This window comes from Equus przewalskii, chromosome 15 (genome assembly GCF_037783145.1).
Source record: "Equus przewalskii isolate Varuska chromosome 15, EquPr2, whole genome shotgun sequence".
In the NCBI taxonomy this organism is placed as follows: domain Eukaryota; kingdom Metazoa; phylum Chordata; class Mammalia; order Perissodactyla; family Equidae; genus Equus; species Equus przewalskii.
Genome location: NC_091845.1, coordinates 21,262,516 through 21,278,921, shown reverse-complemented (window position 1 = coordinate 21,278,921; position 16,406 = coordinate 21,262,516). Strand labels below are relative to the sequence as shown.

The following is a 16,406-nucleotide window of genomic DNA, read 5'->3' as shown; positions in this document are numbered from 1 at the left end:
AAAGTCATGTTTAAGTTGAGATATAGGGGATTAAAAAGAATTATCTAGATGAAGAAGGCAGGAAAACTAACCTATTAAAATATTCCCTGAAATATGATATTCTTTTCACTAATAGTAGGCAGAACCAGGGTAGAGTGCAGGTTTTGGAGCAGGTGTGAATGATGAAAGAGATAAGAGAGGAATTAGGCAACTCTTTTGACTTTGGGACTTTGATGAACACCGCCCCCACCTTCCCCCAACCCCAGCTCATGCCACCTCGCCTCACCACTCTCCATGCACATACTAATACACAGTTCATGAAAGAACCTTCCCAACCATCTTGTGACTTCTGAGGTGGGATTGAGCTATCAAGAGTGGAGATAGTTGGAGACAGCAGTGCATGGATCTCTAGACCTGAAAGGGCCCCGAACTATATCCATTCCTTGGTTCAGAGGTCTTGGGAAGACTCAGGAGGAATTGTAACCTTGAAATATGATTCAGCTGAGGGCTGTAGTTAAGAGCCCAGCTCTGGAGTTAAAAAATGTGTTGCACGGTCTTCAGCAGATCTTGCACTCAGTTTACTTAGATATATAGTGAGGATAATAATTGTACCTATCTTCTAGAGTTATTGTGAGATTTAAATGAAGTGATGTAAATGAGATTGAAATGAGATGTGTTAAACACAATGCCTTAGATCTAATGGGTGTCTAGTAAATGATAGCTTTGTTATCTTTTTATCCTGCACCAGGAACAGTACCCCAAGAGAGAGAGTCTGGAGAGAGACTGTCTGAGAGAGAGTCCATTAAAATCATTCATCCATTAACCAATCCACAAATATCAAAAGCTTTTTCCCCACTCTGAACAGCCTTACTTCACACTCATCTGAAGTGCTTTATGAAGATATTTGACACATTATGTAAAGACATTGGAAAGATATGATCAAGTTGCTTCATTAATATTTTTCCCAAACTGAATGGCAACATTAAATGGATAAGGGACATTTTCCATAATGTCCTTTGGACCTTTCTAAATGAGTAGGTATTTTTAGAAGAAAAAGAGAATGTGAGACTTCTGTCTTTTGAAGCAAAAGTTGATTCAACAAAAATCTCTAACATTATTTTGTTTTTTATATCTTTTTCTCCAATTATGTAGCCTTAAACAGGATCTCCCTTTATTACAAAGTATTTATAAACATGTCTGTTCTTTTCATTGAGGAACTTATTCTTAGCTACACATTTTTGTGAATTGATTCAATCTTTTATAACTTGTATTTAATTATTTATATCTACTATCAAATTTTTAATTTATAAAGTTGAATGACATTTTATTTAAGCTGTAATTGTTTTTTAATCTAAACTGTTTATGGCAACTATGACTCCTTTGCTGTTTTACTTATCATGGAGATATACAGTTTTCTTTTAAAATACATGTATTTATTTAATCTCTGAAATATGAATCAGTTTTTGAGAAAATTAATAACTATCAATCCAAATGGCATATGAATATGTCAAAAATCAGTAAGGTAGAAGTTTGGGAACATTGAACCCATGCATCTGTCTTCGTAAGAGGCATGCTCTGGCACTGGGATGGCCTTATTGGAGCTCTATTGGCTGAGGAGCCTTCCCATATGGACACACTTGGATGGATGCTGCCAAAATGTGCCTCTCGTAGATTTCCTTAGTCGAGTTCTCATGAATGACCAATTCTAGCTTCCTTCTGAGCAATTTTGTATCAATGGATTAAGTTGGGTCATTCCCCAAAATTGCTAGCTAGGAGGGTGGGGAGCAGAGAAGGGAGTGTGAAGCTTCTATTTTTATAAGTTTTTTTCTGACCAATTATACAAAGATTTTACACTTATTTTCCCTTATTTCTCAGATAGTAAAGGAAGCTTCATTTTTATCAAGGGCAGAATGAAAAGTAAGAACTCATACATCTTAGCATTGTGAAGGTATTTCTATCACATTTTAAAATAATGTAGTCTAACTTTATAGAATTGTGGACTGTACTCTCTAATACAGATTTTTTTAAAAAACAGTATTTTCATGGCAGCTGCATAGCAAACATTTTAAGACAAAGACCCTTGCCAGGTGAGAGCTAAGTTGCTTTTTAGGAAACAAATTTTGTTACGTAAAAATGGGAATCTGACATGAGTACTAATCTATTCAAAGGCTTATTTCACCTTCTGAAAGGTGGACTTGGGCATTTGAGCTTTGGCTCTAATTTCTGAGCCTTCCTTTTTAAACCATTAAATTCTCAGTGTCCCCTTTGGTTTTTTTTCAACTGATTAAAAAAAATGCTTTTGATTCTGGCAACTCCTCTGGAGAAGCACCTCAGTGAAGTTTGCACGTTATATTTGATTCTCTGCTTCAGAGATATTTTCCTTTCATTTACAAAAGAACTTAAATTATTATTGCCAAAGATTTTGTATCAATAGATTTATAAAATCTCAAATTATGAGAATTACTTTTTTCTGAAGCACTTATTGTGTGTGTCCTCTGTAAATAAGTAACAAGGGAAGCAAGTAAAACATGGTGCTTTCCTTTGGGTCAGAAGAAGGCTTCAGCCCCGTGTATATCACAAGGTTAAATGTAAAGAGAAATTGAGAAAAATACTGTTGTGGTGGGAGATCTTACTATCCCTTTATCAATCTGTCAAAAGTTAAAAAAATACATATATTTATGCATAAGTAAAGAAATAAAGATTGCAATAACAAAAGTTACTTGGCTGAATTATGTCAGAAAATACATATTCTTTATAAACATCTGTGGAATATTTATTTGGAATATCCACATTGAATATTTACAAAAATTAAAAGTTACTCACCCATTACATGTGAGGTCATAAGAAAAATACCAATAAATTCCACTAAGCAGAAAATGTGCAGGCCATATTTTTACTACAGTGACATAAAATTAGAAATTAATGATGGCAGTTTAAAAAAGAAATGCCTAGGGGCAGGTCCAGTGGCGCAGGGGTTGAGTTCCCACATTCTGCTTCAGTGGTCTGGCCTTCACTGGTTTGGATCCCAGGTGCAGACCTATGCACCGCCCATCAAGCCATACTGTGGCAGGCGTCCCACGTATAAAATAGAGGAAGATAGGCATGGATGTTAGCTCAGGGCCAGTCTTCCTCAGCAAAAAGAGGAGGATTGGTGGCAGATGTTAGCTCAGGGCTAATCTTCCTCAAAAAAAAAAAAAGAAAAGAAATACCTAGCCAATTGAAAGTTTAAATATCATCCTCCAAATTGTTATTAGGACAAATAAGAAATTAAAATAAAATTATACTGTATTTAGAGCACAAAAGCAGTGGTACTAAATATCCAAATTTAAAGCATGAATCAAATATAAACGTCCAGGGGCCAGCCCCATGGCATAGTGGTTAAGTCCAACACTCTCTGCTTCAGTGGCCTGGGTTTGCCGGTTCAGATCCTGAGCACTGACCTACAGCATTCCTCAAGCCATACTGTGGCTGCAACCCACACACGAAATAGAAGAAGATTGGGACAGATGTTATCTCAGGGCTAATCTTTCTCAAGCAAAAAAAGAGGAAGATTAGCAACAGATGATAGCTCAGAGCAAATCTTCCTCAGCAAAAAAAAAAAAAAAAAAAGTATGTGTATATGTGTGTATATATATATATAAAAGTAAACATCAGAAAATTCCTATTATTAGGACAGTAACTGGAATAGGTATTCAATTCAAGAAAATTGAAAAAGAAAATGATCCTAAGAAAAATAGAAGGAAAGGAAACAGGTTGAAGCAGAAATAAGAATTGGACAAGAATACAAAGAAAAATAAATCAAAGAGTTTATTTTCCCTCCAGGGAAGGAAAGACATCAAGAACACAGACAGAGTTCTGAGAAATATAATGCAAACCACAGAATTGTGCAAATAAATAAGAAATTTTAGATTATTTTAAAATTTGCAATACATAGACAAGCAGAGTAGACTAACAACTTTGGAAAAAGCAGTCAAGTCTCAATTACCAGTTGATTTTACAGATGAATCCTTTCAATTTCTAAGGTACAGCTAATTGCAGCACTTTAGAAAATATTTCAAAGCAGGATAAATAAGTAAGAACAGTTTCCAAAATGATTTTATAAAGAATATGTAATTCTGAACTCAAAATGATAACTTAAACAAAAAAGAAAAACACAGAGCCATCGCATATAAATACAGGATCTGTTTCAGGCCTGTTTTGTGTTTCACCCCCCTGTGGATCAGTGGCTGACTCAGAGTGTACGTCTTGGGCTGTTTTAATTATTGAGTCTTCCTCTGGCCATGGGTGACTGCCTCCTTAGTCCTATTCCAGAGATTGCAAAAGGCTGGCTGGAATTTCACAGCTTACGAGCGCTTTCAGTATGTATATACACGAGTGAAAGACTTCACAGGACAGATTTTTAATGCATTAAAATTTTATTCCTAAAATTAGATCATAGGTCATTTATCAAAGCTTGGGAAGTTGTTTACATCTTGAGGATCCCAGTTATTCATCATTGATCTAGCTTAGGGTTTCTAAACTCAAAATGACCAGGGTCTAGTCAGGTATGTAAATGGTGAAAAGGGCCTGGTAGGAAGCTAGGCACGCTGGAGAATATTATGCATGGATAAACAGAGTTGTGGCTAATCGGTTCCAGCTAATTGGTGACATTTGTGATGTAGATTAAGTATCATCAGCTATTTGCTTTTGAAGAGAAGCCAGAAGTCTGGAATTTCTATGAAAATTTTCTGATTCTTAAATATTGATGATTAATTCAAAGATTTAACAAGGATTATTCTGCAAGAATTACGTGGTACTGGACTTGCCAGTGTTGACCAAATGTGATCCACGGGCTACCAGTTTGCAAATTGTGACGGAGTCCATTACCCTCATCTTACAGCTGAGAAAACTGAGACCAGGTAAGTAACTAACCCAGCTAAGGAGTTCTCACAGAGAGTTGGGGGCAAGGATGAGCTTGAATCTCAGCCTCTTGACTCAACGGTCACCAAGGCTGTGTTACACTGAAAATCCTATGAGAAGGTACAAAAGAGTGACCTGCTAGCCCTCAAAAACAGTGATTTAAGTTGGGATGGTTCAAACACTTTTTTTAAAGGAATAATGACAATCCCCATCATAAGCCAAGGTTTGCCTGGCATATTTATTATGGTCAACTTTATTGAAGTATAGTTTACATACAAAACAATGTACCTATTCTAAATGTACGGTGGAGTCTTGACAAATGAAAATACCATCACGATTAAGATGCAGAACACTTTCATCTCCCCAGAAATCCCTCTCCTGCCCCTTTGCAGTCACCACTCCCCCAACCCACCACCAGCCAGCCCCAGGGAACCACTAATCTGCCTTCTGACACTATAGGTTAAATTTGCCTTTTCTCGAATTTCATATAAATGAAGCCATACAGAATGTACTCTTTTGTGTCTGGCTTCTTTCGCTCAGCATATTTCTAAGCTCCATCTAAACTGTTGAGTTCATTCATTTGTAATGCTGATGCATAGTTCACTGTATGAATAAACCACAATTTGTTTATCCATTCTCTATTGGTGGATATTTGAATGTTTCCTGTTTTTGCCTAATATAGAGAAAGCTACTGTGAATATCATGTGCAGATCTTTCTTTGGACAGATGTTTTCATTTCTTTTAAGTAAAAACCTAGAGAATAGGGTAGATTTGCTGGGTCATATGGTAAATGTATGTTTAACTTTGTAAAAAAACTGCTCAGCACATTTTAAATTGCGAGTTCAGGTAGAATATGTAGCATTTCTGGAATGTAAAAAACCCCTTTATCTTTCCTCTAAATTCTTCCATGCTTTTCTCCAAGTTCTCATTGAAAAGCCTAAATGAATATTTCCTGTGTCACTAAGTTAGAATTTTCTTTCAGCAAGATTTTGGGAAGGAAAAGAAATGGAAAAGAGACCAGAGGAGATCACTGAAATAAATCACTGCAGAGACAGCTAGCAAGTAAAGTTGTGCAAACACTCTTCAAAGAGCCATTCATGGCCATCTGCCTTCCAATTCTTGCCATTAAGGCCTCAATCCAGGTCAAATAGCATCCGCTCTCATTCTATCTCCAAATATTCTTCTCATAGTTCTGCCTACCTGTTGCCAAAGGAAGTCCAGCCAGAGACCTGAGTTTTGCCTGAGAAAGGCTGTCTGAGCAAGGAAGATGAATAAGATCGTACGAGGACTGCCAAATCTAAGATTTACCCCAGTGATCGGTGAGACTTGAAAGGCATGCATGAGGCTTCATGCAGATGCGAATGCTCATCCCAGAGGTGGAGTAACGAGTGTGCTAAGCCCAGCTAGTTCATTAACACTTACTTAACTCAACAATTTCTCTGAAGATTACTCTAAAGAAAATATGTGTTTATGTAGTACTTATCACCTCTTTTTTCTCCTTAAAAATGAGATGCTAAGACCTTTAATCCAAAGGAAAATCTTAAAAGCTCCAGGGTGAGATCACAGAATTGTTTCTCTCCAGGAGTATTTTAGGATGATTGCCATCACCCAGGAGATGCTTCACAAAAATCCTCCCTAAAACAGTAAACTCCAGATAATACAGGAACATCATCTAATTGGGAAAAAGTCTGTCTTTATTTCAAGTCCGAGTTATGAGGATATTTTTTAAAAAAGAAGTATGGGCTCTTGTTTTGGTTTATAAGAGCATTTTGATAGTGTTGGAGGGGAAAAAGCCGATGCACAGAGATACTTGGCACACCTATGCTGCCATTCTCCATGTACTGTGCCAGTGGCAGGCATTACTAATCGATTGTAGTTTTTGAAAGGTGGCTTTTCAAGATTTACTTAGTAGTCAAATGTACAATGTGGTCCACAATTTGCTTTTTGATACCAAAATTTATTGGCCTTTCAAAAGCAAGAGGTTGCTGTCAATACTGTAAATAAAATGAAGACATAGCTGCCTCTGTGTGTGTGTGTGGAGAGAGAGGTGATTTTTTTTCTTAGTCTCAGGGAGTTCAATTAGGCAATTCAGATTATAATATTTTGGTGCTTTTGATTGCAGATAAATTATGACTGATCAAAATAAAACAAGGTTTAGAGTCATCATATTCAACAAAATAAACAACTCTTTTGAAATATAGAGTGAATATCTGACAGAAATGAGCACTGATATATAATTTTTAATGACATTGTTCATCAACTTGGTGTTATAAGGTATATTTCAAAAATATTTCCTGCAAATAATTAACTTTAAACTGACCAAAGAGCTTAGGGGCCTCCAAATTGAATATGCATTAAGGAATATCCTGAAAATTATTAGATATTGCAAGTGATTTAATTTTAAAACCCAAATTTCTTACTGCTCTTCCTGTAAACTCTGGATTAGTTCTGTTAAAGATTTTTTTTTTCACCAGTGTTACAAAATGAGTTGTATAAAAAGGGAGAATAGGGACCAGCCCAGTGGCGCAGTCGTTAAGTTCGCACATTCTGGTTTGGCAGCCCCAGGTTCCTCGGTTCGGATCTTGGGTGTGAACATTTGCTCAGATTATCCAGCCATGCTGTGGTAGGCGTCCCACATATAAAGGAGAGGAAGATGGGCACAGATGTTAGCCCAGGGCCAGTCTTCCTCAGCAAAAAGAAGAGGGTTGGTGGCAGATGTTTGCTCAGGGCTAATCTTCCTCAAAAAGGAAACAAACAAACAAAAAAGGAGAATAAAATCCAGCACCATTTGAAACTACTTATCTGTAAGAACGAAGATTCACAGTAGTTTGTCTTCCAAAGCAAACTGCTGAAATAAGCGGTCTCTTTGGGTTGATAAAAGTCTGCAGCTGTCATCCATGACTTCCACACAAAAATTCCCATAGTTATCAGAAACGCCTCCACATCATTCTCACTCATCTTATATAAATGTTAGAAATTTTAATTTACCAAAAAGTTGATATTAATAAATTTTTATCTGTTTTATATATTGTGTTTCCAAATAGTATTTATGATGATTGAAAATACAGGCCCTGGAACCATATATATATATAAAATAAGTGCTATTTAAGAACCTGGTAAGTAAAATAAATTTCATTTGAAATAAGGACTTTCTGCTAAAAAATTCTAAAACCCAAGTTTGACCTGTGAGTGTTTAATTAGGCAATAATTACTTAAAATCAGATGATTCATTATTGACGCAATTCATGTTAACTAATCAGCTTTGATAAATATTCTTAACCAAAATTAAGTAAATAAAATTTCCCATGATTTTATTTCCCCACAATTAATTTTTTTAATGTTTTGGTGAAGAATAGTTCAAACTTTTAAAAAACATTTATGTATACTCTTTTTAACAAAATAACAATCATAGATAGTATGATATCAGCTCTATGTAGACAGAATTCTTGTCAATGTTGTTTCCGCTGTATTCCAGTGTCTAGAATAGTGCTTGATTTATAGTACGTATTAAATAAATATTTGTTCAGTGGAAAATACTTGTTTCTAATAAAATTTTTTACTTCATATATTTGAAGTTATTTTAAAGGTGTTAAATATTACTCTTCCAATATTACAATCATCATTTTTAATGGCTGATTAATATATCTTATTAATATACGTATTTTCTTCATCCTCTTCCCTATTGTTGGATATTTATGTTACTTCTATTATCTTGGTATTTTTAACAAATATTGTGACAAGTACTCAGAGCAAAATATTTGATTTACCTCTGACTATTTTCTTAAAATTATGCCCAGATATGGCTGGTCAATGAATTCTATGGACTTTTAAGGCTTATGATTCATTCAAGATTTATTTAGTAAATATTTACTAAATATCTGACCTATGCTCTGTGCTGGACACCTACCTGGGGATCCTATATGAATAAAGCAGATATAGTCCTGTCCACATAGACCTTATAGCCTAGGGCAGAGGTAAACTATGGTATGTGTCAAATGTGGCCTATGGCCTTTTTTGTTTTATAAATAAAGTTTTGTTGGAATACAGCTATACTCATTAGATTATGTACTGTCTATGCTCTCACACCGCAACAGCCAAGTTGGATAGTTATGACAGAGACTGTATAGATTACAAAGCTGAAAATAGTTATTATCTGGCCCATTACAGAAAAAGTTTGCCAACCCTTGGTCCAGAAGATTGTAACTTTGTCAAATTACGCTCCATAAAGTTTGTGTTTTCACCTATAATCTATGAGAAGGCTTCACATTAATAAGGCAAACATATCTTGGTTTCACTGGGTTTACTTATTTTTTCTTAAGGAACTCCTAACAAACGAGTCATTTTTAACATAGCATGCATGAGTAATTACCAAATCTGAAATTAGTCCAATCAGAATTATTGAGATTTGCTTTAAATGAAACATGAGAAATATTGGCTGAGCCTGTGTAATGGACTGAGCCCTCAGAAGCTGTATCAAACTTTCCTTACAGACTCATAAGGACCAAGAAGGCTTAAACAACTAATGTAACCCATATCTTCAACTGCCTGGAAATAAGATTTTAAAAAATGCTGGAATTATTGAAAGGGATAGTATATCATTTTACATACGAAATCCATTTTATTTATTCTGAAACTAACCAACATTACCTTAATGACTTCTGTAAACGGAAATATCAGTTATTTGACTTTTTTCCCTTAGCGCTGGCCTCACACAGGCACGCTAATGATTATTTGTCAAAGTCACACTGTTTGCTTACAGGGTATGCAGGCTTTTTAGACACTATAATGACGGCTCTTGATTCACTTGATAATATTTAGAATAAGCCATAAAAGCTGATCTCTGAACGAACAGACCGCTTTTATTGGCTTTTAGTGCTATTACTGCTGTCATAAGTGGAAAATTGGCCTAATGTAAGCAATACTGCTGTGTCACACTGCAAAGTTGCTGCTTGGTTTTATAGTTTATTTCTTCTAATTAAAGTATGGCCAGGGATGAGCATGGCTCCACCACCTCCCGAGCTATGGAGACAGATGCCACCATAGTCTGTCGTTCACCTGAGGAACAGGGAGAGATCTACTTAAAGATGGGTGGGAACTTGCTTAATGTCATAGGCGTGTGCTCATTTGTTACATAACGCTGTTGAGTCCTATTAAATGCCAAGTGTAGGGGATGAAAGAGAGAGACAGATCTGATTAAGATGGAACTCAGTTTTAATCAGACATTGATGATTGAGAGTCTGCTGGCTAGATTTCATTGACCTATTCAATGTTTTAAATTACATTTTTATTGAGATACAATTTTATATAGAAGAAAGTGCACAAATCTTAAGTGTACAGATTGGTTTAATTTTTTGTGTGCGCCCACGTAACCACTACCCATCAAGATAAAGAACACTTTCAGCACCCTAGACAGCTCCCTTGAGCTGCACTCGCAGTCAGTACCTTTGCCCCAAGAGTAACTACTATTCTGACTTCTACCAAAATAGATTATTTTTGCCTGTTCTTCATATAAATGGGATCATCCAATGTATAGTCTTTTATATCTAACTTTATTTGCTTAACATCATGTCAGTAAGAGTCATCCACATTTTTATGTGTACCAGTAGTTCATTCTTTTTACTGCTGTGTAGTATTCCTTTTAAGGATGGCACCACAATTCATGTACCCATTTTGTTGTTGGGGTACATTGAACCTTTTTCCAGTGATTGGCTGTTTTGAACAAACCTGCTTTGAACACTCTTATATATGTTTTTGGTGGACATAAACACTCATTTTTGTTAGGTATAGACCTGGAGTAGAATTGCTGCATTGCAGAATAGGCATATTTTTAGCTTTAGGTAGACACTGCTTAGCAGTTTTCCAAAATGGTTCCAATTTATACATCCATTAGCAGCATATGAGAATTCCAGTTGTTCTGTGTTGTTGCCAGGACTTGGTATTGTCAGTTGCAATATTGCTTTAATACATTTGAATGACTTTATTTTTTATTTTTATTTTTTTTGAGGAAGATTAGCACTGAGCTAACACCTGCTGCCAATCCTCCTCTTTTTGCTGAGGAAGACTGACCCTGAGCTAACATCTGTGCCCATCTTCCTCCACTTTATATGTGGGACGCCTACCACAGCATGGCTTGCCAAGTGGTGCCATGTCCGCACCTGGGATCCAAACCAGCTAATCCCGGGCTGCAGAAGTGGAATGTGCAAACGTAACCACTGCACCACCGGGCCAAACCCCATTTGAATGCCTTTATATGCTGCATATACAGAAAATTCAAGAAAAATATAGTTGACTTTAGAATACATTTTCTGTGTACACCTGAGCGTGGGTGGAGAATATGATGGTGGGAGGGGAGGAAGTGAGAACACAAGTTTTAGAATCAGAGGCATTTAAGTTCATGTCTCCATCTCTACCAATTTATAAATGGATAGTCTTGGTAAAGTCACTTATGTTCCCTATGCTTCAGATTCCTCTTCTGTAAAGCACGGCAAAACACCCCAAATCAAATGGCTGTCATAAAGACAAATAAAATAACACATGTAATGTAGAAAATTAGTGTCTGGCATACGGCTGGGGCTCAACGAATAATTTGCGTCCCCTTTTCCTAGTGGTCTGGGCAGTCGAGCAAAACAGTGAAGCTGCTCTGAAAAGATCCATTTCTATAGAGTTGCCTATCAGCACCTTATTTTCTACCTCGTCAAGTGTTCTGCACTCCTTAATATCCTCTCACTTGCCCAAGTCAGACTCCTGAATGTCTTCCCTCATTCTCTCCTCTGCCTCACTCACTACAGGCAATAATGACAACAATGAGTACCATTTCTACTTTTTATCTAGCAAATGCTATGTGCCAAACACTGTGAGAAGTGCTTTACAAGTATTCTTTCTTAAGAACTCTCTGAAGTGCATATTATTTTTTCTATTTTACAGATGGGAAGAAACTCTGAGAGATTGAATTATTGTTGATCACATATAGAGTGGGCAGTAGGACTAAGATTTGAAACCAAATCTGTTTGACTCCAATCCTTATTTGATTAACTACAATTCTATACAGCAAATTAGTCAGAAAGTCCCCTTGAATTGATCTCCTACACATCCCTGAATTTTATCTTATCCCTTATGTTGCATGCAAATCTTGTACACCTTCTCAGGTTCCCTTGACAATGTTCTTGCCAAATGTGTCACCCTGCCATCACCTTACTGGCACCCTTTGTGAGCTCCCAGTCTAGATGGAATCAGAGGCGAAGACTCAGCATTGCATGTGTCTCTCGTACCACATTCTGAGTCCTATTTGCATCAAGTAGCTCCTCTATTTCTGCACTTACATGAAATTCACACTATGGGGTACAGAGTCAAGTTTCTTGAGTAGTTGCCTAGGGGCTGGATGACGCACTCAGGCACATAACTCCTCACCCTTTTTCCTTTCATGGGATGCTCTGGAGTATGATTTCTCCTTGCATACCTTCTCAAGAAGTCTCTTGGGCTGCAAAACTCCACCCTCCAACCTGCCAACCCACCTGCCAGGTCATGTCATGATTCTAGTTCTTTGCAAAGTGGTGGCCAGCATGGTAAGGCAGCATAATACATTATATCCCATTGCTTTGCATCCTTTCCTTCCTTGCTACTATATTAGTTTCTTGGGACTGCTATAGCAAATTATAACCTTGGTGGCTTAAAACAACAGGAATTTATTCTTGAGGCTGGAAGTCTTAAATCAGTTTCACTGGAATAAAATCAAGGTGGCAGCAGAACTGTACTCTCTCTGGAGTCTCTGGGGAGGTGTCATTCCTTGCCTCTTCCAGCTTCTGCTGGCCATGAGCATGCCTAAATTTTGTGACTTCTCCCCTCCAATCTCTGTTTCTGTGGTTGCATCACCTTCTCCTCTTCTGTGTGTCACATCTCCCTCTGCCTCTCTTATAAGGACACTTAGGATTGAGTTTAGGGCTCACCCAGGTAATCCCAAGATAATCTCTCCAAATAAAGTTCCTTAATTTAATCACATTTACAAACACCTTTTTCCTTACAAGGTAACAGTTATAGGTTCCAGGGCTTAGGATGTGATATCTCTGGGTGGCCATTATTTAGCCTCCTGCTTTTACATTATTTCTTTACCTCCACCACCCTAGTATGCACCTCTCAAATAAGCCATCAGCACTTTACCCTTGCCTCAAGCTCTGCTTTCTAGAGGAGCTAAGCTAAGGCATTGTGTTTTTCATTAACTTAGTTCTAACCATCACTACTTCTTGCCTATATTCCTGCTACTCGAGGTCACGTGTCAAAACTCACATCTGGTCATTTCACTCCCAGTATAAATTTCTTCAAAGTAATCCCCCATGGATTTCGTGTCAACATGTGAATTCTTTGGCTTATACAAAGGCATTCAAAGGACTTCCTGATCTGTTGTGTTACTTCTCAAACTTCGTTATTTGACTCTCCTCGGTCTAATTAATGGTTGAGATCACAAGCTTCAGAGTTAAACCACATTGGCTTGAATTCTGCCTTTGCCATTTACTAGCCAAGTAATCTTAGGTAGGCCACTTAGTTTCTCTGACTCTTGCTCCCTTAAAGTCCCTTTCACAGTGATTGGGGTGATAAAATGAGATCACATAAATGCCTGGCATAGGGTAAAAGTTAAAAAAAAACTTTCTCCAGCTTTGTCAAATCACACGGAGAAATCTAAAGGTTGGGTGATATTTTATGTCTCTAGATATTTATCCATGATGGTTCCTCTCCCTGAGGGATCCTCACCATCATTACTCTCTTACCTCCCCCACAAACTAACTCTTTCTTGTCTTTGGAACTCAGTTCAAGAGTTCTCTTCTCTGCAAAGCTTTCCCTGACTCCAGTGGTTGTCCCAAATTTTTGCACATGGAGTTCACTGGGACTTGTTTGAAAGACAGATTATTTAGGCCCAGCCACAGAAATTCTGGTTCATCCTATCTTGAATGGAGCCCATGAAATCTTCAGTTTTAAAAAGCAGTTCGGGTGATTCCAGTGTGGGTGGCCCCTTGATCATACTTCAATACTCTGTGAACTGTACATGGCACGTCCTGGCTGGGAATAAGCTCTTCTGGACAGACACATCACTCAAGAAGATCTGTCCACACACATGGAATCTAATGAGTTCTCCCACCGAATTCCCAAATGTCCACATGTCTTATCCCTACAATCTAAATTTTATAAATCGGATCATGTTACCCACACATGATAATGATTTCCCATTCCTCTCGAACTAAAATTTAAAACTTTCTGTGATCCAACCTCTGATCCTCTGTGGCCTTAACTCCTTTCACTCAGCCAGACTCATCCTACCTCCCTGGCCTTGAACATGGCAAGCATTCTCCTGACTCAGAGACTTTGCACTTGCCTGTTTCCCATGCTGGAAATTCTTTCCCTCCAGATATAAATATGGCTCTTGCCTTCATTTTATTCTGGTCCCTGCCAGAATGTTACCTAACCAAGAGGCCTTCCTTCACTACCCTATTTATACCCTCCCTGTCTCCACTCCTTAGCACTTCTCATTATCACACATACTGTATACTTATTTGCTTGTTTGCTTATTGCCTATCGTTCTCCACTAAAATATAAACATCGAGGCTATTTTTTTTTTTCCTTCCACAGTGCCTAGAACAGTACCTGGAAAAGGGAGGTATTCATAATATTTGTAGAATAAATGAATCTGCTAATACTGTTTCACCAGTACAAAGTAGGAAAAGGGGGAATAAAAGATGAGGTTAGCAATTCAGTGTCCAAGGTAGGCCTGTTGCAAAGACTAACCCTGGTAACAAGATAAAATGGAGCAGGAGACTGAAGAAGCAGTTGAATACATCCTAAGCTCAAGGCTTTTGAGGCTAGTGGTTTGGGAACCTCAGTAGGATTCTCTCCACCCATGGCTTTTGGGGTGATTGATAATCAAACAACAGAATCCATTTATCTTGGCACTAGCAGCAGCACGAGGTGGTTGGCGAGTATCAGTGGTCCTGTGGCAGGAGATGCCCGTGAATCCCAGCTTCCTCAGGAAGGAGGACACTGGAATAGATCTGTGGAAGCCTTGTAAAATCAGCAGTCCTCTGATTGATTGCTCTTTGGTTGGTCTGTGTTTTTAATGCACTGTGCCTGGCAGATAGTATGTGCTTGGTAATGGTGGGATGAATGAGGCCTGGATTTGGCAGAAGTTGAGACTGGATGGTTGCTGTCGAGACTGATGGATATCATTATTCTTCCCGGATATTGTAGTCACGTGCAAAGAATAAGGACTTTGAAGACAGGCAGAGCTGAGTTTAGATCCCACACGTGTCTTTTACTAGCCTGAGCAAGACTCAGCCTCTCCTAGCGTCTGTACCTCGTCTGCATAATGGGCATCACTGTGCACCCCCCCCCCCCCCACCATGGTGTTTGCACAGATTAAAGGAATTGAGTCTTGGGTCAGGCTCTTTGTGGTTATTATCATAATAAGAGTTGGGGTTTGGGTGTCTGAATTTCAAGGGGGTTTCCAGTTAGAATGCTAATTTCATGCAGAGTAAGAGAGAATAAAGAGTAAGCGATCCTTATTTCTTAAAATAAAAAAAAAAAAAAGGAAAGAAAAGAAAAAGGATCTGAGGCAAATATGGCCAAATGTTAACATCTGTTAAATCTGGGTGGTGAGTAAATAATATATTTTTAAAAGAATGTGTAAAATGTCAAAAATTAAGTAGTTAATATATGTGCTGTTAATAATCTTGCAAGATTATTAACTCTGCTTCTGATCCCTGATCGCTGGTCTTCCCACCATCCTACCTTCTCACCAAACTGTTTTCCTTGCCGTTTCCTTTGGGTGGCAGAGATACCGGCTAACAGCTTTTTCAAATCCTGAACTGAACTTGGTTTTAAAGCCCAATTAGACTTGTTTTCACGAGTGCAACTCTTAAAACTGTAAACTTGCTCTGGTTAAAGTTCCATGAAAGCAAGGGTCACGTTGTGCTTCATTTATAGCTTTTTTCTCATTAGAGAGACTTAATGAAGGTTGACTAGCAGGAAAAGTGACAAGGCAAGGATATTTCTTGTTGCTAATCCCTATGATTTATTTCTGTAATCCTGCCCTATGATTTTATAGAGTGAGGTTAGCTCAATTCCAAATTGTAAACTAGTAAAATTTTAGTAGACTTTTCATATATTTCCTGCAAAACTCTGTTAACCTTTCTGGAAAAAAAAAGCAAAAACAAAACCAAAAAGAACAATCTCTGTCCTTGAAGAATGACTAACATCAAGGGTACATGGAATTGGTATAGCTGATCCATGTTTTTGAAGTTTCATTGACAATATTATGTGGATTGAATTTAAATCACTATCGTTCCAAATTACTTGTTTCTTACTAAGGAAAAGAATGTTCTTGAAGTTATTTTACTTATCTCTGTAGGAAATATACCAGTGCAAAAAAGTATTTTTCACATATTTTACTGGTTACCATTCTAGGGCTCTGGACCATCTGGGATTTGCACCCAGCTTCCCCACCTACCGTGTGATCTTGGGCAAGTTAGCTTACATTTTCTAGCGCT

The 16,406-nt window shown here is 37.6% G+C and overlaps 1 protein-coding gene across 3 annotated transcripts in view; it reads right to left on the bottom strand.

Moving 5' to 3' along the window:
* MDFIC2 (MyoD family inhibitor domain containing 2) overlaps window positions 1-16,406 on the bottom strand; it is a 101,477-nt gene that overhangs the window by 64,032 nt on the left and 21,039 nt on the right. The window lies entirely within an intron of this gene.